We start from the raw sequence: 19856 nt of genomic DNA, 5'->3' as shown, positions 1-19856 counted from the left end.
GTTGGTTTATTAAAGATCAGAATTCAATATCTCAATGGTTGAGGGGCTTATACACCAAGAGGGCTCACTGTTTGGCTTTCTTTTGCTAAGAAAGTAAACACACAGTACCAAGGAGGACCTTGTTCAGAGAATGACACAGCTACACTTCTCAAGGTGGAACTTATCTTGTAGCTTTCAGAAGATATTATGTAAATGGCATATATATTTTATCCTACCATTTCACATTTCAACTTTCCTTCAAGATGTTTAATATTCTTAAAAATTATTATTCCTTGGATATTTGTTACAAGTGAAAACACTTCCATTTCCCAATTAAGAGGTGCAAGCTGAAATACCTTCACCTGTTCTCATATGTCTTCCCAAATATTTGGTGAAGAAATCAGAGATTAATTTCTCTTTGGATCCATCCTACAACGAAGTCATAAATAATAGCAAATGTGTAACATCACATTAATCTCCATGGTAACAGGCTTATGTCAGAGGATTATGACTTCATGAGAGAATCAAACAGAGGTAGGAGTGGATTGCAAGGAAGAAAGCTCATTTTCAAACTCATATAATCTATAGTAATTGTACTGGGAGTACAAGCGAAGCCTAGCAAAGCAAATTGCTTTTCATAGAAATATTTTGTTTTTTCAAGTTTGTTCCACAATGAAAAATATTTCTCTAGATTGCATGGAGTGTATGACATAAGGCAATTTTAATACATAGCTAATGTAAGACAAGCAATCTGGGATATGGAGATCTGAACTGGAACTGACAGCATCAAGAAAGAAACACCATCCATCCAAAAAAGCACCATGCATGGCTGAAGAAAAACAAAACACAGAATTGCTACTGATGTGTTTACTATCCAAGTACATAACATTTATAAAAGAATCAGACTCTTCATCTTTCCTTTCCTAGTTTACTTTTTCTCAAACACAATCTATAAAATTATTTTTCCCTGTTTAGCGTCACTTCCATTTTGTAGAAGTTGCTATACTCTTTTGCCTAAATAACATCCCTGGGGATTATTCATATGCAAATTACTTAAAAGGATTCCTCCAACTGGTATTTTTTTCCTGTAATCTCCATTCCTTTATAAAAGAAAAAGCCTGCTCACAGAAAGCCTAGGGCTTTTACAGAACTCTATATCTAAGCAATAGAGTTAAGGTTTTTTCTGAGATTAAAAAATAATAAGCCACAACTCCAAACTATGTCAATGGATTACACATTGTTTTTTGTTATTGTTGTATTATGTTGTGCTTTGTATCATTTCGTTTGATTTCCTTTTCTGTAAAGTGGGATACCTTTAGGAAAACAGGGGCTTCCCTGGTGGCTCAGAGGTTAAAGCGTCTACCTCCAATGCGGGAGACCCGGGTTTGATCCCTGGGTCGGGAAGATCCCCTGGAGAAGGAAATGGCAACCCACTCCAGTATTCTTGCTTGGAGAATCCCATGAACGAAGGAGCCTGGTAGGCTACAGTCCACGGCGTCACAGAGAGTCAGACGTGACTGAGCGACTTCACCTTCACTTTAGGAAAACAACATGAAAAACTAACAAGTGAACTAAACTATCCATAAATGGTACTCAGGGAAAGGAAGGGTTAAAATAACAATTTAACCAGGCTAAAGATTGCAAACTCTCCCAAGTCTTCTAATATTTACACTGACATAAGGCCTGAATGAAGTGTTCTGAAATACAGCCTGTTGTCGAGACTTTTTTATGGGCCAGTATTTTCATGGACCCTTTTTGTGTAGTACTTCTGTGTATTCTTGCCACCTCTTCTTAATCTCCTCTGCTTCTGTTAGGTCCTTGCCAGTTCTGTCCTTTATTGTACTCATCTTTGCATGAAATGTTCCTTTGTAATCTCCAGTTTTCTTGAAGAGATCTCTGGTCTTTCCCATCCTAATGTTTTCCTCAATTTCTTTGCATTGTTCACTTAAGAAGGCTTTCTTATCTGTCCTTGCTGTTTGGAACTCTGCATTCAGTTGAGTAAATCTTTCCCTTTTTCCTTTACCTTCTGCTTCGCCTTTTTTTCTCAGCTATTTGTAAGGCCTCCTCAGACAATCACTTTGCTGTTTTGCATTTTTTTTGGGGGGGATAGTTTTGGTCACCGCCTCCTGTACAAAGTTACGAACTTCTGTCCGTCGTTCTTTAGGCACTCTGTCTATCATAGCTAATCCCTTGAATCTATTTGTCACCTCTACTGTATAATCATAAGATGTTTGATTTTGGTCTTCCTGGAATGTCCTAGTGGTTTTCCCTGCTTTTTCAATTTAAGCCTGAAATTTGCAATAAGGAGCTCATGATCTGAGCCCATCAGCTCCAGGTCTTGTTTTTGCTGACTATATAGAGCTTCTCCACCCTCAGCTGCAAAGAATATAATCAATCTGATTTCAGTATTGACCATCTGGTGATGTCCTTGCATAGAATTACCCTTCTGTTGTTGGAAGAGGGTGTTTGCTATGATCAGTGCATTCTCTTGGCAAAACTCTGTTAGCCTTTGCCCTGCTTTGTTTTGTACTCCAAGACCAAACTTGCCTGTCACTACAGGTATCTCTTGATTTCCTACTTCTGTATTCCAATCCCCTGTGATGAAAAGGACATCTTTTTTTGATGTTAATTCTAGAAAGTCTTGGAGGTCTTCATAAACTGTTCAGTTTGAGCTTTTTTGGCATTCGTGGTTGTGGGATAGACTTGGATTACTTTGATGCTGAATGGTTTGCCTTGGAAAGGAACTGAGATCATTCTGTTATTATTGACGTTGCACCGAAGCACCGCATTTTGAACTATTTTACTGACTATGAGGGCTACTCCATTTCTTCTAAGAGATTCTTGCCCATAGTAATAGTAATTCAATGATCATCTGAATTAAATTCACCCATTCTTGTTCATTTGGTTTACTTATTGCTTCTGCTGCTGCTGCTGCTAAGTCGCTTCAGTCGTGTCCGACTCTGTGCGACCCCATAGACGGCAGCCCACTAGGCTTCCCTATCCCTTGGATTCTCCAGGCAAGAACACTGGAGTGGGTTGCCATTTCCTTCTCCTATGCATGAAAGTGAAAAGTGAAGCTGAAGTCGCTCAGTCGTGTCTGACCCTCAGCGACGCCATGGACTGCAGCCTTCCAGGCCCCTCCATCCATGGGATTTTCCAGGCAAGAGTACTGGAGTGGGGTGCCATTGCCTTCTCTGTCACTGATTGCTAAGATGTTGATGTTCACTCTTGCCATCTCCTGTTTTCCAGGTCCAATTTACCTTGATTCATGGACCTAATACCCCAGGTTCCTATTTAATATTCTTCTTTACAGCCTCAGAATTTACTTTCACCACAAGACACATCCACAACTGAGCACTGTTTCCACTTTGGCCCAGCCTCTTCATTCTTTCTGGAGATATTTTCTCCACTCTCCCCAGTGGCATATTGGACACCTACCAACATGGGGGCTCATCTTCCAGTGTCATACAGTTTGCCTTTTCATTCTGTTTACAGGGTTCTCTAGGCAAGAAACTGGAGTAGTTTGCCATTCCCTTTTCCGATGGGCCACATTTTATCAGTTCTCTCCACCGTATCTTGTCCATCCTGGGTGGCCCTGCACCTGCATGGCTCATAGTTTCATTGAGTTACATAAGGCTCAATGATCATTTTAGTTAGCTTTCTATGATTGTGGTTTTTTTCATACTGGCTGCCATGGCATTGTGGTTCTTTCTTCTTCTGTATGCCCTCTGATGCATAAGGATAAGAGGGTGGTGCAAGTTTCCTAATGGGAGGGACTGGCTGTGGTGAAAACTGGGTCTTGCTTTGGTTGGCAGGACATGATGGTGTGGTTACTCACCTAGAGCCAGACATCCTGGAGTATTAAGTCAAGTGAGCCACAAGAAGCATTACTATGAACAAAGCCAGTGGAGGTGATGGAATTCTAGATGAGTTCTTTCAAATCCTAAAAGATGATTATGTGAAAGTGATGCACTCAATATGTCAACAAATTTGGAAAATTTAGCAGTAGTCCCAGGACTGTAAAAGGTCAGTTTTCATTCCAAGTCCAAAGAAAGGCAATGCCAAAAAATGTTCAAACTGTCATACAATTGTGTTCATTTCACATGTTGCTGCTGCTGCTAAGTTGCTTCAGTCATGTCTGACTCTGTGTGACCCCATAGATAGCAGCCCACCAGGCTCCCCTGTCCCTGGGATTCTCCAGGCAAGAACACTGGAGTGGGCTGCCATTTCCTTCTCCAATGCATGAAAGTGAAAAGTGAAAGTGAAGTCGCTCAGTCGTGTCTGACTCTTCACGACCCCATGGACTGCAGCCTACCAGGCTCCTCCATCCATGGGATTTTCCAGGCAAGAGTACTGGAGTGGGGTGCCATCACCTTCTCCAATTTCACATCCTAGCAAGATAATATTCAAAACACTTCAAGCTAGGCTTCAATAATATGTGAACTGAAAACATTCAGATGTACTGGCTTTAGAAAGGTTTAGAGTTTAGAAAAGGCAGAGGAACCAGAGATCAAATTTCCAACATCCATTGGATCGTAGAAAAAGCAAGGGAATTCCAGAAAAACATCTACTTCTGCCTCATTGACTACAATAAAGCCTTTAGCTGTGTGGACCAAACAAACTATGAAAAATTCTTAAAGAGATGGGGATACCAGACCTCCTTACCTGTCTCCTGAGAAACCTGTATGCAGATCAAGAAGCAAGAGTTAGAATTGGACATGGAACAACGGACTGATTCAAAATAGGGAAAGGAGTATATCAAGGCTGTATACTGTTACTCTGCTTATTTAACTTATATGCAGAGTACATTATGTGAAATGCCAGGCTGGAGGACTCACAAGCTGGAATCAAGATTGCCAGGAGAAATATCAACAACTGGGATGCACTGGGATGACCTGGAGGGATGGTGTGGGAAGGGACGTGGGAGGGGGGTTCAGAATGGGGAACACGTGTATGCCCGTGGTGGATTCATGTTCATGTGTGGCAGAACCAATACAATATTGTAAAGTATTAAATTAAAATAAATAAATTTAAATTAAAAAAAAACAACAACCTCAGACATGCAGATGATATCACTCTAATGGCAGAAAGTGAAGAGGAACTAAAGAACCTCTTGATGAAAGTGAAACAGAGGAGGGTGAAAAAGCTGGCTTAAAATTTAACATTCAGAAAACTAAGATCATGGAATCTGGTCCCATCACTTCATGGTAAATAGATTGGGAAAAAGTGGAAACAGTGACATATTTTATTTCCTTGGTCTCTAAAATCACTGGGGATGGTGACTGCAGCCATGAAATTAAAAGATGCTTAAATTAAAAGAAAAACTATGGCAAACCTAGACAGTGTATTAAAAAGCAGAGCCATCACTTTGCTGACAAAGGTCCAAGCTATATATAATAGCTAAACTGACAACAACAACAAATTTTCATGTACTGTCCTACTAATCTCCCATCTGCCTGTGCTGAAGGTGAAAGATGACATATAACTTACAATTAAGCATAACTCAATGTAAAAACTACTTGTGAGTTGTCAAGAAGCAGACATCATTACCCACAGCCAGTTCAATTAAATATATAGCTATTTAAGTATAGTCCATTCCAGTCCATTTTAGTTCGCTGATGCCTAGAATGTTGATGTTCACTCTTGCCATCTCCTGTTTGACCACTTCCAGTTTGCCTCGATTCATGGACCTAATATTCCAGGTTCCTATGTGATATTGCCCTTTACAGCATCAAACCTTGCTTCTATCACCAGACCATCCACAACTGGGTATTGTTTTTGCTTTGGCTCCATCCCTTCATTCTTTCTTGAGTTATTTCTCCACTGATCTCTGCATGAAATATCAATATGAGAAATATCAATAACCTCAGATATGCAGATGACACCACCCTTATGGCAGAAAGTGAAGAGGAACTCAAAAGCCTCTTGATGAAAGTGAAAGAGGAGAGTGAAAAAGTTGGCTTAAAGCTCAACATTCAGAAAACTAAGATCGTGGCATCCGGTCCCATTACTTCATGGGAAATAGATGGGGAAACGGTGGAAACAATGGCAGACTTTATTTTTGGGGGCTCCAAAATCACTGCAGATGGTGATTGCAGCCATGAAATTAAAAGACGCTTACTCCTTGGAAGGAAAGTTATGACCAACCTAGATAGCATATGGAAAAGCAGAGACATTACTTTGCCAACAAAGGTCCATCTAGTCAAGGCTATGGTTTTTCCAGTGGTCATGTATGGATGTGAGAGTTGGACTGTGAAGAAGGCTGAGTGCTGAAGAATTGATGCTTTTGAACTGTGTGTTGGAGAAGACTCTTGAGAGTCCCTTGGACTGCAAGGAGATCCAATCAGTCCATCCTAAAAGAGATCAGTCCTGGGTGTTCTTTGGAAGGAATGATGCTGAAGCTGAAACTCCAATACTTTGGCCACTTCATGTGAAGAATTGACTCATTGGAAAAGACCCTGATGCTGGCAGGTATTGGGAGCAGGAGAAGAAGGGGACAACAGAGGATAAGATGGCTGGATGGCATTGCCAAGTCAATGGACATGAGTTTGGGTAAACTCCAGGAGTTGGTGATGGACAGGGAGGCCTGGCGTGCTCCAGTTCATGGGGTCGCCAAGAGTCAGACATGACTGAGTGACTGAACTGAACTGAACTGAACTGAAGTACAGTCCAAGCTATGGTTTTTCCAGCAGTCATGTATGGATGTGAGAGCTGAACCATAAAGAAGGCTGAGCACCGAATTTGGCTGCTTTTAAATTGTGGTGCTAAAGAAGACTCTTGAGAATCCCAGTCAATACTAAAGGAAATCAGCCTTGAATATTCATTGGAAGGAGTGATGCTGAAGCTGAAGCTCCAATATTTTGGCCACCTGATGTGAAAACTTGACTCAGTGGAAAAGACCCTGATGCTCGGAAAGACTGAGGGCAGGAAGACAAGGGGTCACAGACGGTGAGATGGTTTGGATGGCATCAGCAACTCAATGGACATGGATTTGAGCAAACTCTGGGAGATGGTGAAGAACAGGGAAGCCTGGTTTGTTGCAGTCCATGGTATCGCAGAGTTAGACACGACTTAGTGACTGAACAACAACAACAAATTTTCATGGACTGTCCCACCAAACTCCCATCTGCCTGTGCTGTAGGCCACAGATGACATATAACTTATGATTAAGGATAATTCAGTGTGAAAACTACTTGTGAGATGTCAAGAAGCTGACCTCATTACCCACAACTGGTTCAATTAAATATTTGAGACAAGAAAATGATCTGACCAAATCCTCAGAAAATATTATAGTAGGGTGAGCCTTTAACATATTTGATGTCAAACAGAATACCAGGTTCCTGAAGCTCTTATAATTAGATGGACATTGACTACTAATGCCAGGGTGTATAATGTATTTTCTCTCCAACATCTAGTTGATATTACACTTTCAAAAAAGATGTATGCCATCGAATCTTTCCTTTTCCTCCTTCTCACCTGTCTGCAAGATGCACCCAAGTGGACAATTACAGAGTTGATTTGATTCATTTGGTGACAATTTCATGACATTCTCTTGAGTCAAGATCAAAGTAGGTATAGGATTTTTGCGGCATTTTAATAAACATCAGAACAAATGAGACTACAATTCTTTCCAAACTCTCCTAAGGCAACCTCTGAAGAGTCTCTTTTTTAAATAAATGTTCTTGCCTCTCCCGTTAGCTACTAAGGGCTAGTTATAGGCAAAGGCTAAAAATATTAAGCTCTTGGTCTAGCTCTTTTCCACTCACCTACACTGACTGCCTATCATTACCAATGTGGATAAGAATTGCTTAGAGAAAAAAATTCTAATTTAAGACTTAGAATAGAAATATATTTATAAATAAATAGCAACTGTGCTTCATGCATAGTTTCAAGAAACTTGAGTAATATAAGTCAATATATGCTGTTGCTGTTTAGTCGCTAATTCTCTCTGTCCATGGGATTTCCCAGGCAAGAATACTGGAGTGGGTTGCCATTTCCTTCTCCAGGGGATCTTCCCAACCCAGGGATCAAACTTGTATCTCTTGTTTGGCAGGTAGATTTTTACCACTGAGCCACCTGGGAAGCCCAAGTAAATATATAAACCATAATAAAGTCAGTCCCTTTTAGTCAACATTTTGCCTGATAAATTCCACTTATTTAAACACTACTATTAGTAATAGATATAATCATCATAGAAAAATTAATTATAAAAACTATTTTTTGAGCTCATTTATCATGACCAGTCTCTTTTTAATATATTATTTTATGTAATCCTTACCTTAAAGAGTTGGTATTATGAGTTCTATTTCATAGATGAAGAAATTCATGCTCAAGAGAGTAATAGTATCCTCAAATTCACAGAATTAACAAGTAATAGAAAAGGGATATTTTTTACTTTTCAGCGACATCTGCTTATAGAATTTCTGCAACATGGTACAAACTAGAAGACAACTAAATCTGAAAAAGACAGCAACTCTGCGAGGTGAGCTCTCAAAAGATTTGAAACTCTGAGGCTGAAATATATATAGATGTATATACATACGTACATATGACATATCACACGATATGTTATATGTGAGTTTGTATGTATATGTAATATATAATAATAGACACAAACACATGCATAGAACATGATATAAATATATATATACCCCTCGGAGTTTCATATTGTTATATATCTAGATAGCAATAGATAGATACACAGATATATAGATCAGCCAATAAATACTTTCAACCTCAAAAGGAAAGAGGTATGACTGCTTTTCCCCAATCCATCTTCCCTGTTGCTTCTGGGACCATTCTGTGGCTTCTTTTCCTATTCCTTTCTGCCCTTATTGTTGCTTAGTTGATGAGAGAAGAAAGACGAACAGAAGGGCCAGACTTAAGAGTCTACTGCTCTTCAAACTCTCACATTGAAAATCCTTGGAGAACCCTTGAAATATTTAGATACTTCAATGCCTCTTTTAAAAAAATCAACATCTCAAATTTGACAGCAGCTTTGAGGTCAATGAAATGACTATAAATGCTTCTACTTACTACAGCAAAATTTATTTATTTAAAAAATGATCAAACCTCATTTGATAGCTTTTGAAACTATTTTAATCATTCAGATAATGTCTCCAAATGAATTTAAATTTAAAATTGTGACTTAAATGTTAACATTTTTGTCACAGCAAACATTAATTTGAGCTAGGCCAAATTTATGACATAGTATGTTTATGTGCTATAAGTACACTTTATGGTTCATAAAGATTCCTTGCATAATCAATGCATAAGGTATATTTATATTTATTCTAAGGGACTTGCAACATTTTACCATTTGGAATTACTACTTAGATTTATAACAAAAGTATCTTCATTTATAACACTGTGCTGGTAACACTTTTGGTGATTAAATGTGGTGACCCTGCTCAGGAGTATAATCCCAATTACTATGCTACTCTATGCTTATTAGCTAGCTTATTGTCAATAAAGAATAATTTTAAGACAAAGTGTTATTTCATTCATTTTCTCAGAAATTTTCCTGTCCGAATACCAGAAATTCTCTGTGTTGCAAAAAGCAATAACTTTAAATGAGGGTTAAACAAATCGGTTAAGATGAAGGCTGTATCTGCTTTGCTCATGAACAAAGCCTTTATTGTTAATAACAAAGTAAAACTGAAGCTGGTAGAGGGTCTGGAGCCAGTAGGAAGTAGGAGAAATGAATACTAATCTATTGGGAAAGCTCCAGCAAATGTTGGCCTCTCAGGAGTACTCTCAGTTTTCAGGCTGTTAGTGGGGTTTTTTTGTTTTTGTTTTCTTTTTTTCTTTTCATTTGTATCATATTGGCTCTCAGGACAGGGAGAATACTGGAATCAAAAAGAGCTGCTTTTTCCAAGATGTATGAAGGAGGGTAGGCAAATAAAGACTATGGAAGATCTGTTTTAAGGATCCTTTCCCATCTGGCTTTGTCCATCTGGATGTGCTCCTCAACACAGCATCAGCATATCTCTTGCCATCTGCAGTTTCATCAGAACAACATAATAATGATACCATTAATACTCTGTACAAGACACTGTTCTGATAAATAAATATATTTTCTCTCTTAATCTCCAGAAAAACCTTATGATTGGGTATGAATATATTCATTGTACAGATGACAAAACAGAAGTTGAGAGGCAATAATTAGCTTGCAAAGGTCTTGGCAGGCTGGTTGTTCATTACACTATCCTGCTTCCACGGCATCCCTCAACCCTTGCCTCTTCTAAGTTTCTCTTGCACATTCACTATAATCAACTGTTGACAAGGAAATGCTGGAGCCCATGGAGGCTAGTTTTATAAAGCATGAGAACAATATACAAGACTGCTTGAAATGGTTAAATCACCACTTAAAAGCTAATAACATTTGTGCAAAGGGGGGTGCCTCCTAGGTAAAATCAAGCCAGGAAGTTTGACTCTTTCTAAATGAATCCTAGGAGATAGTTAAAATCTCTCTACCACCTTATGTTAGAAGAATGAGTGAGAGCAAAACTGAGAGAGAGAGAGAGAGGAGACATGCATACAGGGCACCCAGGAATCTTCATATATTTTGAGTCCGTACGTTAATGGTAAACCTCTGTTCTCAGCTTTGCCCAAGTCAATGCAGCAATTCAATGGAACAAGGATAGCAGAGATCATAAGTACAATGACCAAAAAAACTGGAAGCATACTGAAGTTTCTACAGTATAATTTATTATTCCAAATTGCTGTATATTCATACAAATAAACAATACACCCATGACCAGTAATAGTATTAAAGAAAAGTTCTGACATGGGCAAATGCTAAGAAAAAGAAAACAAGCTACAAAATAGTATGATTCCAATTTTTAATCCATATACAAAAACACATGCACATGCATAGAAAGGGAAGCACCGACACCAATGTGTTAAAAGGGCTTTTTCTGGGGCAGGAGGATTGATTTTTTATTTGATTATCTGACTTTTCCTCATTTTCTAGTGTTTCAACATAGAATATTTATTTTTAAAAGTTATTAAATAAAATATTCACCTAAAGACATTAGATTATAATGATTCAGTGATTAATATCTAAATTTAAATAACGACAAATAAATTCAGATGTGGACCAATATAGGGCATGAAGAAAAAATAACACATAAAATAAGAAAAGGATAAAGAAAAAAGGCAAAGATATAAAGAGAACAAAGACTGAGATACCTCTCTTAACATGATCTAGCTTAGTATTTCACTAATTCCCTTACAGGTAGGAATAAATTAAATATCCAAACCACTCTGTATATCATTTGTAGCTTCTTACTTGTATATATCTGCTGAAATCAAGTATTTCATGATATAATTCACTCCTGTGTGTTCACTTATTCCCAAGTTACCATGTCTATTGTCACTGTAATGTTCCAAGTAAAAGAGCCCTTTTGTATTGTTAACTTGATCAGATGACACAGAGGACAATTACCATCAAGAGTTTAGCATATCAAGTGGGCACACGTGGTAAGGAACAGCCCTAATGAAAGGACTGCACCTGAATAGTTAAACTACACCTTACATAGTTATATGCAAACAGCTGAGACTTGAACAAACCACTATTATTTTTTTCTTAGCATGTGACAGGGATTGTGTTGCTGCTGCTGCTGCTGCTAAGTCGCTTCAGTCGTGTCCGACTCTGTGTGACCCCATAGACGGCAGCCCACCAGGCTCCGCCATCCTTGGGATTGTGTTAGGTGCAAGTAAAAGTACTACAAGGGTTCATGAGGCCAGTTCAAGGACTTTTAAACAGATACACACAAAATACATCTTAACATTGTGGAATTTTTGCTGTTTGTAATGTATGTGATGACACATTAAGCTTGTCCTCTGCCCTGGATTATAGTAACTTTGTAAAAGCATTTGCAATATTTAATTTCAACTTTTCAGTCTCTCCTTAGTTCCCAATAACAAAATGTTATCCAAGGATGCAATAGCTTCAAATAGTGCCAGTCTTTACCTGCTGTCTGAAGTTCAATCAATACCTGAAGTTCAATCAACACCATTCCTCGCCATTGGCTGACAATTGGAGGAGAAACTGCTTCACAGACTCAGACTGAGACATAAAGAAATGGCCAAGGACCATTTTGAGCAGTGAGCTTTAGGGTCTGCAGATATAAAACTAAAACAAAAGTGGCTAGAGTTAGCTAGATCAGGGACTATGGACCTCCCTGGCCCCTCTCCTGCAGAGCATCCACTTCAGATTTCTGTTTGGAGGCACATATATTTATGTTATTGCTTTGTTCCACTTAAGCCCAGGAAGCAACTTACTTCTTTAAGTTCTGCATGTCATTTTGTCTCTACAGTAGTATCCCGGCATTGCTTTAGCAGCATCGGACTCCTTGACCTAAATTACTGTAATCTCTTAATGACTATTATATTCTTAATGACTATTTCTGTCCCAATTGGAAGCCAACGAGTTTATATGCTCAAAATGAGAAAAATATCTAATATTGATTTCACCAAAATTTGTGACAAAAAAGGATAGGAGGAAGAGAAGAATCTGTGTTGGAAGCAATGGGGTTTAAAAGTTAAATATTCATCTTACATAACAGAAACACAATCTATAATTTCTGAAACTGAAGAATCAAGAACCACAAGTATAATGGTGTTATTTAAAAATATGGTGGCAAATACTAGGAGGTGCAACAAAAAGAATGGAAAGTCCCTTGGAAGCAGGACCTAAGGCAGAGAAGAAAAGATCATGGGAAGTGTCTGAAACTTTTCACTGTAAGTCTTAGAATATTATTCATTTTACAAACATACCACATACATGACGTGCTTTGATTAAAATAGAAATTTAATTTAAAAAATTATTAACTCATTCATGTATTCAAAGGCCATATAGTCACAGTTACTTTTACCTTTTCATACTGCTCATGGGGTTCTGCAAGGAGATCAAACCAGTCAATACTAAAGGAAATCAACCTTGAATATTCATTGGAAAGACTGATGCTGAAACTGAAGCTCCAATACTTTGGCCACTTGATGCAAAAAGCCTGCTCATTGGAAAAGAACCTGATGCTGGGAAATACTGAAGGCAAAAGGAGAAGGGGGCAGCAGAAGATGAGACAGTTAGATAGCATCACCAACTCAATAGACATAAATTTGAGCAACTCCGGGAGATATGGAGGACAGAGGAGCCGGGAGTGCTGCAGTTAATGGGGTCGCAAAGAGTCAGACGCAACTTGGTGACTGAACAACAACTTTTACTTTCATAAAACATTTTTATCAAATAAAAACTTACTATAGATACAGTTATCTGGTTTCATCTTGTGCTAAAACTAGTTCTAACAGTATGAAATCTTGAAACTGTCACGCATACTCTAATATTATCCTTCGTTAACCACATCTTTGATGCCAACTGCACACCCAATCAAACATCTAAAGTTACCAAATGACTCCAGAGTTAGTGCCCTGGTTACAAAACACTAGCCAGCTGCAGGAAACATGGAAGGGAAAAAGTTATGCCTTGGCTACTGAGTATAATCCATGCTCAGTGTTAATGATACTATGTGAGTCCATAAATTATAATGGCTAACGCTAGAACATTAACACCACCCAAAAACACACTCGTAAGCAAGCCAGCATGGCAAAATGAGGTCATGGAGAAGCTTAAAGCTATTTTAGGATATATCGTGAACACCAGTATAACTCCTCTGACACCACCTGCTCTCATTTGGAGGACTGTATTTTTAAGTCCCCCAACAGCAACTGGGCTCAAACCCAGTGCTGACTCTTCAGTCCAGTTCAGGATAAATGCTGTCCTGTTGTTAGGTGTTGACCTTTAAATGAGACATTTAAATCCCCCTGCCAACATTGCCCACCTTCTGCTTAATTGGCACAGTATAAAAGATGTGGCTGAGAGAGCATTCAATAGTGGTCATAGCTGCTTCCATATTATCACAGTAATAGAAGCATGTGATTTATTCCTTTGAAAAAAGAGTTGGACAATACAATCCAACATAATAAATCATTCTTGCTGTGAGGATCATGGTGGCATCAAGAAAGCAACCTGCATTCACGTTAGGAATTTACTTTTTCTTTTCAAAGAACTATTCTGGCCCCACAATGAAATCAAGACTACTTAACTTACGTTACTGTCTGGGATGAATACCTGACTGCATATATGATTTTTGTCAGTAAACTCCAAAAAAGAGGAATTTATGTCCAAATTCCTTTCAAAGCCATAATTCCCAAGTGTGAAAAGGTTGATAAAACTTGGTTTTCAAAGCCATCAGAGTAACCCTTAATAATTAACTTGAAAGTCACTTTAAATAATTTGCAATTCAAAATATAAATTACTGATATTACCCTTTGGAGTGGAGAGGAATTGGCTGTCAAAAGTCAAAAATTTAAGGCTTTTAACACAATGATTTCCCAATCATTTCCTTCTTGGTGTATTTCATGAATGCTCCTACACTGTTGAAAAATGAATATGTGTTGGTTTGCAGAGTTTTAAAGTATTTATAATGTGTTTATCCTGGGCTCAAACAAAACTTCTGACTTCTCAATCTGTTTTCTCCCAAACCTCATACAGTTTCCCTATCCCCCATAGTTGACAGTAAATGTTGAGGATAAGAAGTTTTGTATACAAAGAACAAATATATTAATTAATATGAATCTAAAGTCATCCTTACTACTGATGACATGAACAGTTTCTATGATTATTGAGAAATAACAGTTCTTTAAATTAAACCAATATTAATTGCACACTTCCATTTTTCAAGCAATATGATAAGCAACAAACATAACTGGATATGGTCCCTAACCCAAGGACTTTTCACTCTCTACCTTCACTGTTCTTCCTTGTTTCTAAAACTATTATTTAGAGAAACACAAACTCGGTAATACACTCAAAATGTAATCACGTATCCTAGTTTGCTTTTTGTAGCCCTGGACAGGTTGACTGGTGATGGTGATCAATGCAACAAAAATGAAATTTGCAGGTTAGACCTAGATGTCCATCAACAGATGAATGGATTAAGAAGCTGTGGTATATATATATATATACAATGGAATATTATTCAGCCATAAAAGAGAGCACATGTGAGTCAGTCCTAATGAGGATGAACCTAGAGCCTATTATATAGGGTGAAGTAAGTCAGAAAAACAAATACTGTATACTAATGCACATATATGGAATCTAGAAAGATTATACTAATGAACCAATTTGCAGAGCATCAGTGGAGACACAGACATAGAGAATAGACTACGGACATGGCTGGTGGTGGGGAGGAAGGAGAGGGTGGAATGTATGGAGAGAGTAACACGGAAACATACATTCAGTCAGTTCAATTACCATATGTAAAATAGATAGCCAATGGGAATTTCCTGTATGACTCAGGGAACTCAAACCAGGGCTCAGTAACAACCTAGAGGGGTGGCATGGGGAGGGAGGTGGGAGGGATGTTCAAGTAGAGGAGACATAGGTAAATCTATGGCTGATTCATGTTGATGTTTGGTAGAAACCAACACAATACTGTAAAGCAATTATCCTTCAATGAAAAATAAATAAACTTTAAAAATAAATAAATTTAAAAAATGAAATTAGTAGGTTAGGCTGAGGTTATAGTCACATATCTGGAAGGCTGGGGAACACTTAACTATATTCTTCATCATTCATAATACAGGGCAAAAGTGAGAGCCAAACATAATAAGACATCCAAAACATGAGGTAGAACCATTTACACATCAAAGGAATATTGATTAAATAATTTAGACATATAATGTCTCAAGAAATGTATATAAACCATAAAAGTTATACTGACACTTTTGAAATGAATCCCTTGTACAAAATTCACAAGGTCAGCAAGTGAATCTATGCTTGAACATGGCCAGTGAGAAAGAATCCCCTTCAGGTATTATTCATTCCTCTTATTGAGGCCATTTAGAGACACATTTTTAAAGACACCCCTCTCCACCACCACCTGAACCACTCCAATCAAAACAATCCCCTCCTCCACATGTGTCGATAATATTACTGAATTTTGAGTCCACATGTATCTAGAATTCTCTTCCAAGAATACTCAAGTCTACCTTTGTTATTCATAAAGCCTAGAACATATAAATGGACCCAAAGCTACAGATGTATCTGTACAAAGAGGTAGATTAGGACCATCACCTCCTTTAGTTGAGATAGTATAAGAGATGTGCATGCTTAGTCACTTCAGTCGTGTCCAACTCTGGGTTGGAAAGATCCCCTGGAGAAGGAAATGGCAACCTACTCCAGTATTCTTACCTGAAGAATCCCATCAACAGAAGAGCCTGGTGGTCTACAGTCCATGGGGTCACAAAGAATCGGACACAACTGAGCAACTAACACTTTCTTCCACCCATAGTAAGAGAGCATATACCCTATCCTAGGTACTTTTCTACATACTGGGGGTATAAAGTTATTTGTTTTTAAGGCCCTCTAGTATGGGTGGATGGAATCTTAAAAAAATCTATACTCCTTACCAAACATCAAGATATTATAGGTGGAGGGGCCTGGTGGAGCTTCCCCAAGGCTGAGGGGTGCACTGCAAGTACATTGCCAGAGATGGTAGAACAATTACTACTTGCAGAATGGCAAGTCAAAAACACCAATAGTCAAACATCAACAGGGCTTGGAGACAAAATGATGGAGTAGCACATGAATTTACCTATTCTTATGGAAACACTAAAATCACAACTAACTGTTAAACAATCATTGACAAAAAACGGTGGAACCTTCAAAGACAAAGAAGAAGTCACAATGAGATGGTAGGAGAGGTACAATCATGATAAAAATCAAATCCCATATGCACTGGATAGGCTATGCACAAACTGGAAAATAATTATACCACAGACATTCTCCCACAGGAGTCAAAGTTCTGAGCCCCACATCAGGCTCCGCAGCCTAAGGGGGTCTGGCAATAGGAGGAAGAGCCCCTAGAGAATCTAGCTTTGAAGGCCAGTGGAGTTTCATTGCAGAAATTCCACAGAACTGAGGGAAACATAAAATCCACTTCTGGAAGCTACACACAGGGTCTCTTGCACACCAGGAAGAGAAAAAAGAAGTAATCTCATAAAAGACTGGACTAGACTTACCTGCTAGTATTGGAGGGCCTCCTGCAGGGGTTGGGGGAGTAGCTATGTACAAGCCGGGAAGGCAGTGGCTTGTGTGTATATATATATGTATGTATATATATATATATATATATACACACACACACACACAAGACTCATATATATCCTGTCTACAAGAAACCCACTTCAGATCTAAGGACACATACAGACTGAAAGTGAGAGGATGGAAAAAAGTATTCCATGCAAATGGAAAGCAAAAGAAAGCTGGAGGAGCAATACTTATATCAGACAAAATGACTTTAAAATAAAGACTGTTACAAGAGACAAAGGACAGTAATTAATGATCAAGGGTCAATCCAAGAAAAAGATACAACAATTGTAAATATATATGAATCCAACATAGGAGCATCAAAATATAAGGTAAATACTAATCACCATAAAAGAAGAAATGGACAGTAACACAAAAATAGTTGGGGACTTTAACACCCCACTTTCATCAATGGAAAAATGATTTAGACTGTAAAGTAGGGAAAAATATTTGTCATACCAATAATCACAAGGGATTAGTATTCAAAAGTAACTGATATACCCCATGAACTAATATGCAAAAGATAAAATGCTTGAAAAATGGACAAAGTACTTGAATAGTCAAGTCACAAAAAAGGAAACCTAAATGGCTAATAAACATTAAAAATAAATACCTCAACTTGTAGTAAAAAGATAAAGGGATATTATACAATTGCCAGTGCATAACTATCAGAATGGCAGAAAACAGAAGATGCTACTGAGAATACAGCACAAGGATACCTTTTATACACTGCTGGTGGGAGTGTATATTTGTATTACTCTAGAGAGTATTCTGATAATTTCCAGAAAGTTGAGTGTCCATACTTTTATGACCTAGCGATTCCAATTCTAAGTCTATTTAGCCTTAGGAACTTTTACATATACGCATATGAAATTAAATACATCTAAGTTCATATTAGGATTGTTAGCAAGACAAAACTTTGAAAACGACTTGCAGTTATCATATAGCTACTGGCTATTATTATGAGTCTCCTCTTTGGATTACATGACATGGTTACACAGTTTTAACTTACTCCTTTGTAATCTGTGGTTTCTCTAGTGGCTCAGCCACTAAAGAACCTGTCTGTAATGTGGAGATCCAGGTTTTATCCCTTGATCAGGAAGATCCCCTGGAGAAGGAAATGGCAACCCACTCCAGTATTGTTGCCTGGAGAATTCCATGGACAGAGGAGGCTGGTGGGCTACAGTTCATGGGGGTCACAAAGAGTCAGCCACAACTGAGCAACTAACACACACACACACACACACACTTTGGAATTAAGTGTGACCATGTGACTTTCTACGGAGAAGGCAATGGCACCCCACTCCCGTACTCTTGCCTGGAAAATCCCATGGACAGAGGACCCTGGTGGGCCGCAGTCCATGGGGCCGCTAAGAGTCGGACACGACTGAGTGACTTCACTTTCACTTTTCACTTTCATGCACTGGAGAAGGAAATGGCAACCCACTCTAGTGTTCTTACCTGGAGAATCCCAGGGACGGGGGAGCCTGGTGGGCTGCCTTCTATGGGGTCACACAGAGTCGGACACAGCTGAAGCGACTTAGCAGTAGTAGCAGTAGCAGTATATGACTTTCTATGGCAATAAAATCTGAACAGAAGGAACTTGGGTCAAGTCAGTCTGGGTGGAACTTTTTAAGAGACTGTATGATTCACCTCAGTGATTTTCCTTACGGAGTAACATAACACTGCACGTGGTGGAGGTCCTGTCAGGCTAGGTTCCACCCAGGCTGGGTAGTACAGGATGTGTACTATAGGCAAAATTCAAGTAAATAAAAATTAAATGTTTTATCTCACGCCACTATGATTTGCATGTAGCCTACATCCTGATGAATACACAATTTAAAAGTTCATCAATAAGTGAATTGATCACTAAATTGTGGTATAGTCATACAGTGGAATACTTTATAGAAGTGAATATGAGTGAACTGGAGGAAAGAACAAACCATACAAAGGTAACATCAGAAAAAAGAAAGCTGTAGAAGAATATATGTCCTATGAAACCATACTGCTTGCTCAGTTGTGTCCGACTCTGCAACCCCATGGACTGTGGCCTGCCAGGCTCCGCTGACCATAGATTTTCCAGGCCAGGATGCTGGAGTTTGTTGCCATTTCCTCCTCCAGGGGATCTTCCTGGCCCAGGAATCAAACCTGAGTCTTCTGCATTGGCAAGTGGATTCTTTACCACTGAGCCACCTGGGAAGCTCATGAAATAATATTAGTAGTAATTTATTTCTTCAGGTGGGTGATAAACATATTTGAGTAGGTTACTAATCTTTGTGTTAATATCATACTTTTTATGAAATATAAAAGGTTTTACTTAAGTAACAGAATTATATATTCTAAAAGCAAGCTGAGACTTTTTGTTAAGAATTTAGCTAGTCTCAAAAACTATAGATTTCCCTTTAGTCCTCTAATTATAGCACTGAATGACAATTTTGAAAACCAGAGTAAAAGATCCATGACAAAGGTGTTGGTTGTTCATTCTCTATGCACTATCAGTCTTACATCTTACATCTTACTGGGGGAAAAAAAAATCCTTGGAGAAACACATGCTATTTACTTAGGGATATTTGTGGAGAGTAGTTGGCTGACAGGGCAAGAGAATTCAGTGAAAGGAAGTTGCTGCTTAATTTGGAGAAAAGTGTTCACATTGCGAAATTATTTCAGCTTCCTGCAACTCATGAAAACAAAATGTTATCAATAACTCATTTCTCTCATTTTG

The sequence above is a fragment of the Bos taurus genome, chromosome 8 (assembly GCF_002263795.3).
Source record: "Bos taurus isolate L1 Dominette 01449 registration number 42190680 breed Hereford chromosome 8, ARS-UCD2.0, whole genome shotgun sequence".
Classification (NCBI taxonomy): domain Eukaryota; kingdom Metazoa; phylum Chordata; class Mammalia; order Artiodactyla; family Bovidae; genus Bos; species Bos taurus.
This window is presented reverse-complemented; position numbering follows the sequence as displayed.